This window comes from Ctenocephalides felis, unplaced genomic scaffold, assembly GCF_003426905.1.
Source record: "Ctenocephalides felis isolate EL2017-DRISC unplaced genomic scaffold, ASM342690v1 CF-g0.4_SCAFFOLD_01886, whole genome shotgun sequence".
In the NCBI taxonomy this organism is placed as follows: domain Eukaryota; kingdom Metazoa; phylum Arthropoda; class Insecta; order Siphonaptera; family Pulicidae; genus Ctenocephalides; species Ctenocephalides felis.
Window position 1 is genome coordinate 168,173,431 of NW_020538040.1, and position 12,236 is coordinate 168,185,666.

Below are 12,236 nucleotides of genomic sequence, written 5' to 3' on the forward strand. Positions count from 1 at the left end.
TGTAAATTTTAAACCTGTCCTAAATCAAATAAATAAAAATAAAAGTTAAAATCATACATCTTTACTTATATATTTGAAAAGATGTTTTGACAGCCAAATCGTCGAACTAAAAAAATAAGTTAAGAAAAAATAATTTTCTTTATTATGCGTTCCGACACTTGATGTGTCTCATTGTGTCATCATTCAGAATATATACATATAAATAAGTAACTGAGAACGAAATATGAAACTATACAAATTATATATAAAAATATAAATGACAAAATATATAAAAAACCATTATAAAAATATGAGAAACAATATACATACCACTAGGTCAAAAGCATGAAACTTATACTTAAAATGAAATAATATAATTAATTTTTTCACAGAAGTTAACACAAAATCATTATTATTAGAAACAAGAGAATTTTACTATTTAAATTTAATTTAAATAATGGAGAAAAAAATCATGCTATATATAGTATATAGTATAATCATGCTATATATATATTATATAGTATTATCATACCATATATATAGTATGGATATAAACAAAATAAATTAGTGCCACTTAGTGCCATATAGTTGCCACAAATTTAATATTTCTTTATGATTTACACACATTCTGTCTTGTCTAGGCATTCTGTCAATCGAAAAACAATCTGTCAATCGTGGCAACACCAATCGATCATAAGTTTGGAGTTGGCTTTGGATAAAAAATAACAAAATACAGATACAGATTTCAATTTAGATTTTTATATTTTTATCAAAATTTATTTTTTCATAAATATTTTTTATATATTTAATACAAGTGCAGAATTCGTGTTATTGTTGACACGTCGAAGCGGACGTTGAGCAATGGAGGATTGATAATTGTTAAAATGACTTTTAACTTCATCATCAGTGGTATGCAATTCTGCAGTTACTTTGACCGAAGAGGAGGTGACATTGTTTTTCGGAAACGCTTTAGCTGCTACGATGTTGGTTATATCCTTCTTAGTGCTCGCCAGTCGTTCAAGACAATAACTGCAGTTCCAAGTTGGACCACACAAAAGATCTTCATGATGGAACACACCTGAATATGTCACCGGTATTATTTTTAAACTTGTTAACTCGGTTTTCCGCAAAACCATGATTGACCTGATTGCAAAGGCAACACAGCTATTTTATCAGCAAGCGATTTCATATCCGTTTGCTTATCCAATTTCTGAAAATGTTTATCAACATCTATTGCAGTCAATTCATCAAAATCATCGCCACCCGCAGTTGGTGCTGTCAAATTCTAACCAGGGTTCGCATGATTCTCATCAATCTGTTGACTATTATAAAAATAGGACGTGTTGCTGCATTGACTGGATACATGTAATGAAATAATTAGATTTATTTCAATGTTTGGAATGCTATTACCTGGATTGATCTTGCCTTCAAGTTAGTAATTCGGAGCAGGAACGACTAACTAGAAAGTACAGATATCGAAAATATTTCGTGTTAAATAGCACCCATGCAGCAAACTATTAATTATTCAACTCGTGCTCAGTCGTCTCGCAACAACAATTAGATTTACCCTCGGAAGGCCAATACCCGGATTATTGTTTCCATCATTCAATGTTGGGAGCAGAAACTTTTGAACTGATGGTGAACAATCGGGAATTTTGGACGTTTAATAGCATCCTTGTGGTAAACCATTACAAACGGCACCATAATAGTTGTTTACCTGATACTGGTGATTCATCTTGGATCTATTAAAACTCGTCTCGGATCACTAACATTTGTGCTATTAGTTGATGATCTTCATAAAAGCCATCGAATCATTTGTTCATCTTTATGCAGAACGACTGGAATACCGCCTCCATTATTCCAGACTGATATCGTATTGGTTTCTTGACAATATCTATTTTTATACAATCCATTTTGTACACGTTGTTTGTTATCAGCAGCGTTCACTAAGATTTTGTCGAAAATCTTGTATAGGCCTGGCACGTATGTGATATCCTTTTCTTTTCATTCTTTAGATTTGTCATAAATCCACATAGTGTCAGTCGTTTTCTCAACGGAGCCTATATAAGTATCCGGCCGAAGCAAGATATGCTCCAGCTGCGACTTTTTCTGATAAGTCTTTTATATAGTCATTTTTCCTGTGGATTTTCTAGAGGCTGCCTTTGGCTGTTGGGGGGCCGCAGAACTTGATGAAGACTCCCCGCCATTGGACATCCTTGCAAACATCGACTTTATATCAGCCATGGTTGAGTTTTTCGTATCTTAATAAAGCATGTGGAGGCTTAATATTGTTTTCGGGCGCCAAACAATAAACCGGTCGTTATGGGCCGCTTGCAAAATGGAAATATTGATATGCCTTCGCCTTTCAACCAAATACTGCTAATGAAGATCGGGAATTATTATTTTTGTAATATTATTAACTTGTTTATAAATTTTGAAATATTTTATTACTTAATTTTGTAAAAAAAATGGTGTTTAAATAAACGATGAATTTAGTGCGATTTGCAACGTGCGAATTGTTTTATTTAATTCATTTCAAATTTAATTTTGATAGGTCAATTTAATTTCATTTGTCAAAATTCAAAGCCTACCGTAACTTTTTAGAATTGATATTAAAGCTTAAATATCCTCAAAATTACTAAATGACTTTATTTTTATTGCGCAAAGACATATTGTAATTAATAAAGAGCATTAATAAGTATTATACTTTCTATGAAAATGAAATGCTAAATTTCTAAATATTAAAATTTAAATAAAATAAATTTTGTTTAGACTTTACCATGAGATAAAATTTCATCGGTGATATGAATCATCATTTCTAGTTATTCATATACATTCTTCTAAGTTCCTATTGTATAATCTTCATGAACTAGATTTCGTCTGCCAAGATCTTGTAAAATCATCTCACAATTGTATTCAACGTGTAAATTAATCGGTAACACTTCTGATAATCTTAAAGGTACCACTTTATTAATTGTTTACTTTCGTACGATTTTTAGATCAAGGATAAAGTCTGTAATCAAGTATCATGTCATGGACGTACGCCGCATCATCTAATAAAATCTGATCACGCAGACAACTTTGAGTCGAACTAGATTAATGAAAATTATGCACCAGTATTTATTAACTAAATTTTAAAAAGACTTTTAATGTACCATGGAGATAGTTTTGCCCATAATTGCACATTAAAGGATTTTTTTTTGATAAAGGAACTTGAAGAATCCAATGAGCTGTTACGTTGACTTCTTAAGACTTGACTTTAACGGCAACCCAAACGGTTGTTCTTCAGAATTTTTTCATTGTTTATTGATGTAGCAATGTTTTATAGAGTTATTTTCACTAATAAATTTATTTAACTTCCCCAAGGAAAAGCTTGTTTTTGCCGCAAAATCTGATTTGCAAATTTCATGTTTTCCTGGCGTTTCAAGTCATTCTGAATCGAATGAAGTTTGGAAAATGTATATGTGTGTATGTGACCGATTTTTGACTTTTTGTGGACATTTTTTCAAATTGGCTGGACCGATTTTAAAAATTTGAAAACCATTAAATATAATTCGGTAAGAACTAGTTTCTTTGTAATTAGCAGATATATATATATATATATATATATATATATATATATAAGAGAGAGACTTTAACTTAAAATATATATAGAATGGTAATTTCGTTAATGTTAATATAAATATATTGACATTAACAATTAATTAATGTCGAAATTACAGAATGGTAATTTCGATATTAACATTAACAAAATTACCATTCTATATATAGTTTAAGTTAAAGTCTCTCTCTTATTATTTTAATTTATTGAAAAAATATAGATTAATGTATTTGATTTTAATACTTAGAAATTTAGCATTTTATTTTCATAGAAAGTATAATACTTATTAATGCTCTTTATTAATTACAATATGTCTTCGCGCAATAAAAATAGTCATTTAGTAATTTTGAGGATATTTAAGCTTTAATATCAATTCTAAAAAGTTACGGTAGGCTTTGAATTTTGACAAATGAAATTAAATTGACCTATCAAAATTAAATTTGAAATGAATTAAATAAAACAATTCGCACGTTGCAAATCGCACTAAATTCATCGTTTATTTAAACACCATTTTTTTTACAAAATTAAGTAATAAAATATTTCAAAATTTATAAACAAGTTAATAATATTACAAAAATAATAATTCCCGGTCTTCATTAGCAGTATTTGGTTGAAAGGCGAAGGCATATCAATATTTCCATTTTGCAAGCGGCCCATAACGACCGGTTTATTGTTTGGCGCCCGAAAACAATATTAAGCCTCCACATGCTTTATTAAGATACGAAAAACTCAACCATGGCTGATATAAAGTCGATGTTTGCAAGGATGTCCAATGGCGGGGAGTCTTCATCAAGTTCTGCGGCCCCCCAACAGCCAAAGGCAGCCTCTAGAAAATCCACAGGAAAAATGACTATATAAAAGACTTATCAGAAAAAGTCGCAGCTGGAGCATATCTTGCTTCGGCCGGATACTTATATAGGCTCCGTTGAGAAAACGACTGACACTATGTGGATTTATGACAAATCTAAAGAATGAAAAGAAAAGGATATCACATACGTGCCAGGCCTATACAAGATTTTCGACAAAATCTTAGTGAACGCTGCTGATAACAAACAACGTGTACAAAATGGATTGTATAAAAATAGATATTGTCAAGAAACCAATACGATATCAGTCTGGAATAATGGAGGCGGTATTCCAGTCGTTCTGCATAAAGATGAACAAATGATTCGATGGCTTTTATGAAGATCATCAACTAATAGCACAAATGTTAGTGATCCGAGACGAGTTTTAATAGATCCAAGATGAATCACCAGTATCAGGTAAACAACTATTATGGTGCCGTTTGTAATGGTTTACCACAAGGATGCTATTAAACGTCCAAAATTCCCGATTGTTCACCATCAGTTCAAAAGTTTCTGCTCCCAACATTGAATGATGGAAACAATAATCCGGGTATTGGCCTTCCGAGGGTAAATCTAATTGTTGTTGCGAGACGACTGAGCACGAGTTGAATAATTAATAGTTTGCTGCATGGGTGCTATTTAACACGAAATATTTTCGATATCTGTACTTTCTAGTTAGTCGTTCCTGCTCCGAATTACTAACTTGAAGGCAAGATCAATCCAGGTAATAGCATTCCAAACATTGAAATAAATCTAATTATTTCATTACATGTATCCAGTCAATGCAGCAACACGTCCTATTTTTATAATAGTCAACAGATTGATGAGAATCATGCGAACCCTGGTTAGAATTTGACAGCACCAACTGCGGGTGGCGATGATTTTGATGAATTGACTGCAATAGATGTTGATAAACATTTTCAGAAATTGGATAAGCAAACGGATATGAAATCGCTTGCTGATAAAATAGCTGTGTTGCCTTTGCAATCAGGTCAATCATGGTTTTGCGGAAAACCGAGTTAACAAGTTTAAAAATAATACCGATAACATATTCAGGTGTGTTCCATCATGAAGATCTCTTGTGTGGTCCAACTTGGAACTGCAGTTATTGTCTTGAACGACTGGCGAGCACTAAGAAGGATATAACCAACATCGTAGCAGCGAAAGCGTTTCCGAAAAACAATGTCACCTCCTCTTCGGTCAAAGTAACTGCAGAATTGCATACTACTGATGATGAAGTTAAAAGTCATTTTAACAATTATCAATCCTCCATTGCTCAACGTTCACTTCGACGTGTCAACAATAACACGAATTCTGCACTTGTATTAAATATATAAAAAATATTTATGAAAAAATAAATTTTGATAAAAATATAAAAATCTAAATTGAAATCTGTATCTGTATTTTGTTATTTTTTATCCAAAGCCAACTCCAAACTTATGATCGATTGGTGTTGCCACGATTGACAGATTTTTTTTCGATTGACAGAAAGTGTGTGAAATATTTAATTTGTGGCTACACTAATTTATTTTGTTTATATCCATAGTAATATAAACATTTTTTATTACAGGGTAACTTTTACACATATCCTAAAATGGACAAGGATTTAAAAAAATGACTAAAAATACAAAATTTTGTGATTGAGAGATATTAATGTAGCATAAATTTCTTCTTCAAGTAGAACAAACATGTCCATCGACTATGTATGACATGTCATTACTAATGGTACATTGTATATATTAAAACTTTAATCATAATTATACAAAATACTGAGTTAACAAAATATACGTAATAAATATAAGTAAAATATGTAGTTCAAGCGATTTGTCACAGAAGAGGTTGGACGTAGAATGTAATTACCTTTTAATTGAGATATTTCTTAAAAATAGATTTTCTCATATTGTCTGATAAAATAAGGAAAACAACAAAATTTAAAATCTTACGATTTTTCAGAGGAGAGATTGGATGTAAAAAGTAATTGCTTTCTGGTATAAAAATTTCTTAAAAATAGTATTTCTCATTGCGCTTGTTACAGCAAATACTAAAGTGGAAATCTTTGTAGGTTTACAATTAAGTAAAGAATTTCTTCATCAGTTCAGGGAGCATTTTTTTTAATTCAAAGGGAATTCAATTACTATTCCTATGGCAAATGTAAGTTAATAAACAACATATGGCAAAAGTGCCTTACAACGCCAATTAGAACAAAGACGCACATTTTATTTCGCAACATCTTTGCAGTTTGTACTGAAGTAATTAGAAATTATCCACATATTTGCACATAGCAACAGCTCGATATTTATGTACTTGCTTTTTATTTATGAGATCATTCAATACATAGATATAATATTATTACCTTACATATATTGTACTCATACAATGAATTGCTATGATTCATTTGGAGGAAATAAAACTGCTGGGTACCGATATCGTTTGCGTTGCGATGTCGACGATTTTAAATATGTCATCATTGTTCCATATGTTGCTAAGATTGTTATCAATGTAGGTCTCATATTGAGGAAAGAACAGACAAGTATTTTTTTTATTTTTATCATTTTAATAATATAAAATAATGGTCACCAAAACGCCTTAAAAATGAGACGCTTAACATTATGTATGGTCCTATTTCCAATTTTTAATTAGATATACCGGACTAAAATGTTTAAAAGTCGATTTTGTTTGTTTTGAAATTTATCAAAGCTCAACGATTCAAGAATATGCGTACAAGAGAATTTTTCAAAATTTAAATTATTTTTGGAGATATAGCTGCTTGACCACAAAAATCCTCCTCAGTTTTCCCCCACAAATTAAATTTTGTATATCCCTATTTCTATTTCTTTAGGGGGTAGTCTAGAATTTTTAAAAAATCGATATTATTTGTTATGGTTATTACCAAAGCTTAACTATTCAAGGATATGCGTATAAGTAGATTTTTCAAAATTAAAACTATTTTCGAGGATATAGCTGCATTGACCACAATAATCCTCCTCAACTTCCTTCCTTCATGAAACTTTAAATGCATTCAGAATGCACTACACTCATCCTCAATTTCCAATCTTTAACTATTTTTCAAAAATCGAGAATATAAAAGAAATGTAATTTTTTTCAGACAGTTGCTATTTTGTAAAAAAAAAATTAACTTGTCCGTAGTTCATACGAATTCAAAATAAGTCAAGGTGCCAATGGTCAGGTGCAAATTTTTAAGACCCCCTTTTTTATCACCTTGAGGAATTAAAACTTTTTGATTTTTTGCCAAATTCCAAAACTTTAGTAAAAACAATATAGTATAATTGATGAACAGGCTAACCATAGCTAAGGAAAATAATTCAAATTTTGTGGCTAACAATAAGACATTCTGATTCAATACCCCACAATCGATATCGACTTGTCGTGAACAATAAATTTGAATTAAAGTCTTGCAGCAATAAATACAACTTCTTAATTGATTTGTTTTTGAAGCTTTTGTTGTGTGGAATTGCATCAGGATTTTCGTCGTCTCTTGGTTTATTACTGAAAGAACTTAATCACAATTGAGAGATTCATTTCTAATATAACTTCATAAATATATGAGCCCTCATGAATCTTCTTTACTCCTATTAGTGATATAATAGATTTTTATTAATCTAGGTCTCCAGTTGAAGAAAAAACAGACAAGTATTTTTTATTTTTATCACTTTAAAAATATAAAATAATGTTCGTCAAAATGTCTTAAAAATGAGACGCTTAAAATTTTCTCTGGTTCCATTTCCAAAAACCTATTATGTCTCTTTTGAATATTTTCGAAGTTTAACAATTCAAGACTATGCATTCGAGAAGATTTTTCAAAATTAAAATTATTTTTGGAGATAAAGCTATTTGACCACAATTATCTTTTTCTTTAGAAAAATGTTCAGTGTCTTTCTCTTTCCTCAATAGACATAAAAAATTCTATGTCTTTAACTTTTATGATTTTAAAAATTCAAAAATTGCTAGAGATATTGATTGGGAATCTCGTTGATTAGTTTTTGGTAAAGATCAGCAGAGCCATATCTTCGTAATTAAATGTTGAAAAAAACTCTGACGATTTGTACAACGATAGATTTCACAGTCTAAAATAGCATACTAAAATATTGTAGGCCTACAATAAACTGATAAATTATAAAAATTCATCAAAATTTAGAATTTCCTCGGCATTCAAGCGATGGTAATCAGAATCTAAGCCGAAGCATCTGCACGCCCTTTGCTGTTGCGTTTTGATTACATTTATGATTACCGTTTACATGCATACTCAAAATACATTTTCAGAACCCGAGAAGGATAAAATGAAATGTGTTAAACAAATTGATTTAAATTAAATAATTGCAGGCCTTACAAGTACGTTTCAAAGATATTAAATGAAAATCGTTCTTAATGAAAGCAAAATCTTTATTTTCGAAATTAATAATTAAATATTTTATCTAAATAGCTAAATCTCGATTTTAATTAAGTTGATTATTTATACGTATCGAAAAGTTCATGCAACTTGCCTGAAGGCAAAATGATACTCACAACTAGTTTACATCATTATTAATAAATGATTATCCTAATTGTTTAAGTGGTCCTGTGGCGCAACGGATAACGCGTCTGACTACGGATCAGAAGATTCCAGGTTCGAATCCTGGCAGGATCGATTAATTTTTTTTTTATTTTTTTAATAATTTTTTTTTTTAATTTTAATTTACTATTTAATTATTAAAAAAATCTTATTTGAATATATGGTGTATTAATAAATGTTCACATTAATAACAATTTTAATTAAATAAATAAGATTTTTTAAATAATTAATTATTAAATTGAAATAATAAAATTTTCATTAAAAAAAAGTGAAAAAAATAATATGTGTTATCTTAATTAATGTTCACATTCTTAACGATTTTAATTTTTTTTTCAATTTAATGCAAATATTTAAAAAAAAAGTTTTGTTATATAAATATGTGTTATATTAGCTAGTGTTCACTTTTTTTGTGCTTTTCTTTTAATTTTTTGTATGGTGAGTTATTACATTTTATCTTATTTTACCTTTATATACTTTAGCAATATATTTTTTTGTCAAAAATAATCATCATATTCTTTAGATTTAGATAATTATTCATAATTATAATTGATTTTTTTTGTTAATTTAGAAATTTTAGAAATTTGTAACTTATAATCCTGATATTTTTTTATTGTAGCACTGAAGATGAGTCAAATCAAGACTTGAAACGTTTGCTATTACAATTAAGACATTTTCCTTTACTAAATTTGTTTCATTATTGTAGTATGCCCAAGAACAACTTTATCATATTATTATAAAATTTGGATAAAGTTCATTCAAGAATAAAATCAATCAGTTTATAGAATCAGTTTTAGAATTTAATGAGTTTTTAGTAAATCAGTTTTAGAATTTCATCACTTTTGATTAAATTTCAGTAGATTTAGATACGAGTCGCAAAGGATATTTTGATCTGACCTTTTACTAATGCAATTTGACGAATTAACCTGATGATAGAACGTATCTGGTTCCGAAACGTCGTACTTATTGTTAAACATCTAAAAAAAACTAATTGTTTTCTATATATTGAATTGTTGTTCGAAAAAGAAACGGAAATCAATTTATTGAAAAATATTTACAATATATAATTATGCAAGTATAATTAATTATTTAATATTATTATAATATATTTAATTAATTTAATTATAAACTTGTTTTATTATTTTACACAAAAAAAATAAAAAAAATTAATCGATCCTGCCAGGATTCGAACCTGGAATCTTCTGATCCGTAGTCAGACGCGTTATCCGTTGCGCCACAGGACCACTTAAGCAATTAGGATAATCGAGCCTTCATTAATTATTAAATTGATCAATTATTATTAAAGAACATAAATAATTTTCAATATATACACATTTATCAAAAAGTAATTGTTTTGTGTTTTTAATATTAAAGTTATGTCAGTTAATCAAAATTATAGCGTTACAAGACTACCATACAATTTGTTCAGATTAACTTCTCTCCCAGCAAAATTGTTTCCTGTGACTTCATTAGCTGGTATTCCAGAAATTTTAAGTTAATTTCTATCTAACTCGCATATCATTTTACCTTTCTCGCAGTACAAAATAAATATATATATAAAACATATTTATTATGGCACTCAATAAAAGTCTTTGTATAGAATCAATGGAAATTACTCACAGCCTCAAGCACTTTCATATCAGTTTTCAAAATATGTAGTGATTGTGCGTTCAAAATGTAAAAAAATCGGGTGCATCAGAATAAAAATTTTAATTTCGTCAAAAAAAATCAACTTTCCGAATGAATTTTATGAATTTCATTGACTACCTATATGAAGCTATAAACCAACCAAATAGATTCAAAAATAAAGGTTTAGAAGCTCCAATACAAGCAGACAAACAAAAAATAAAGATATCAATTCATTAGACATTGTTGGAGGTATAATTATCATTATATTCGTATAATTATGCTACTAACCCCCACAGGTAATTGTAATAAAATAGGAGAAAAGGGTGCTATAAGGTGATCACTCTTGATTTGAGGATAGCAATGCCAAATCCTAAACTTCTAACTATTCATATTATTATCTATTAACAAATTTTTAATATTAAAAATAAATTAGATGTATAGGTCAACCGTTGGTTTCTAAAAAGCGACCTCGTTAAGGAGAAGTTTGGTTACAGCTCCAAGAACTAGTAATCGTAAGTACTCATTTGTGTTCAAAAATAAAATAAATTATGAAAAGATGTCAATTAAATACATCACTAACATCATTATCATATACTAATTATAAGTCATTTAATAAAACATCTTATTTAATTTGGCCTGATGTCAAGTAAATCACGAGTATGAGCCTAGTTAACACAAAAATTCATGACCACCTCCGTTTAACTACAAGAAATATATTACAAAATTCATCTATAATAAGATTTCTGTTATATCAAGAGCTTTTAATACATATTAACAGATCAATTTATCTGACGGTCAGCATTTTATCCAACGTTTTCACAAGAGATAAACGTTCTAAGGCTTCTCTGATTACGTATCGAACATTTTCGTAATAGAATAATAAACTTTTCCTTGCCTTTGGCAGCATCACGTAATTCGCTCAAACAGAAATTACAGAAATAAACTTTGTTTAAACAATTAGTGGCAATGAAATTATTGTAACAGATATGAAAATGTGAATTATAGAAAAATATAATTTTAGAACGTGGGATATCAAAAATAAGTTTTTAACACTTATCAGAACTACAAGTTCTTTGAGCTTTGCATAAAATCGTATGGTGTTAAAAGGAGTTTTGATAAAAATTACTTAAAAATCTCGTATATCAAATAAATTGTCTCAATTGTAATTTAATTTACATAGGAGAAACGAGCCAGAACTTGATTAAACGTTTACTACAACACAAAAGTAATTTTAAAGAGCCTAGACAATTTAAAACTATGCTTGCGGACCACATTAATACATTAAAACACAATATAAACTTTTTTAACCCGACTGTACTACAATTCAAAGATAATTTGTTTAAACTAAATAAACTTAATATTGTTTAATTACAAGTTTGATATTTATATTAAATAGTGTAGTGCATTACCATATATTGATATCATGGATTATTGAATTTTTTATTTTAACACTGAGATTAATTGAAAGTACTTAGTACTCTTTATCATTTTTTCCCCCAATTCAATCGTTTAGTTTTTAATTTTATTTTTAGTTTTCACTAAATAAAGGCTAGGATTATAGCCGAAACGTATGGATGTAAAATAAATTTTTGAAAAAAAATCAAGTTTTCATTGA

The 12,236-nt window shown here is 29.0% G+C and overlaps 1 protein-coding gene and 2 non-coding genes across 3 annotated transcripts in view; 1 reads left to right on the forward strand and 2 right to left on the reverse strand.

Annotated features, from left to right (window-relative positions):
- LOC113378463 (monocarboxylate transporter 14-like) overlaps positions 1–12,236 on the reverse strand; it is a 244,930-nt gene that overhangs the window by 201,693 nt on the left and 31,001 nt on the right. The gene's annotated exons all lie outside the window — the stretch shown is intronic.
- Positions 8,998–9,070, forward strand: Trnar-acg. Its single transcript has one exon. It is a non-coding gene; the product is annotated as a tRNA-Arg (tRNA).
- Positions 10,164–10,236, reverse strand: Trnar-acg. Its single transcript has one exon. It is a non-coding gene; the product is annotated as a tRNA-Arg (tRNA).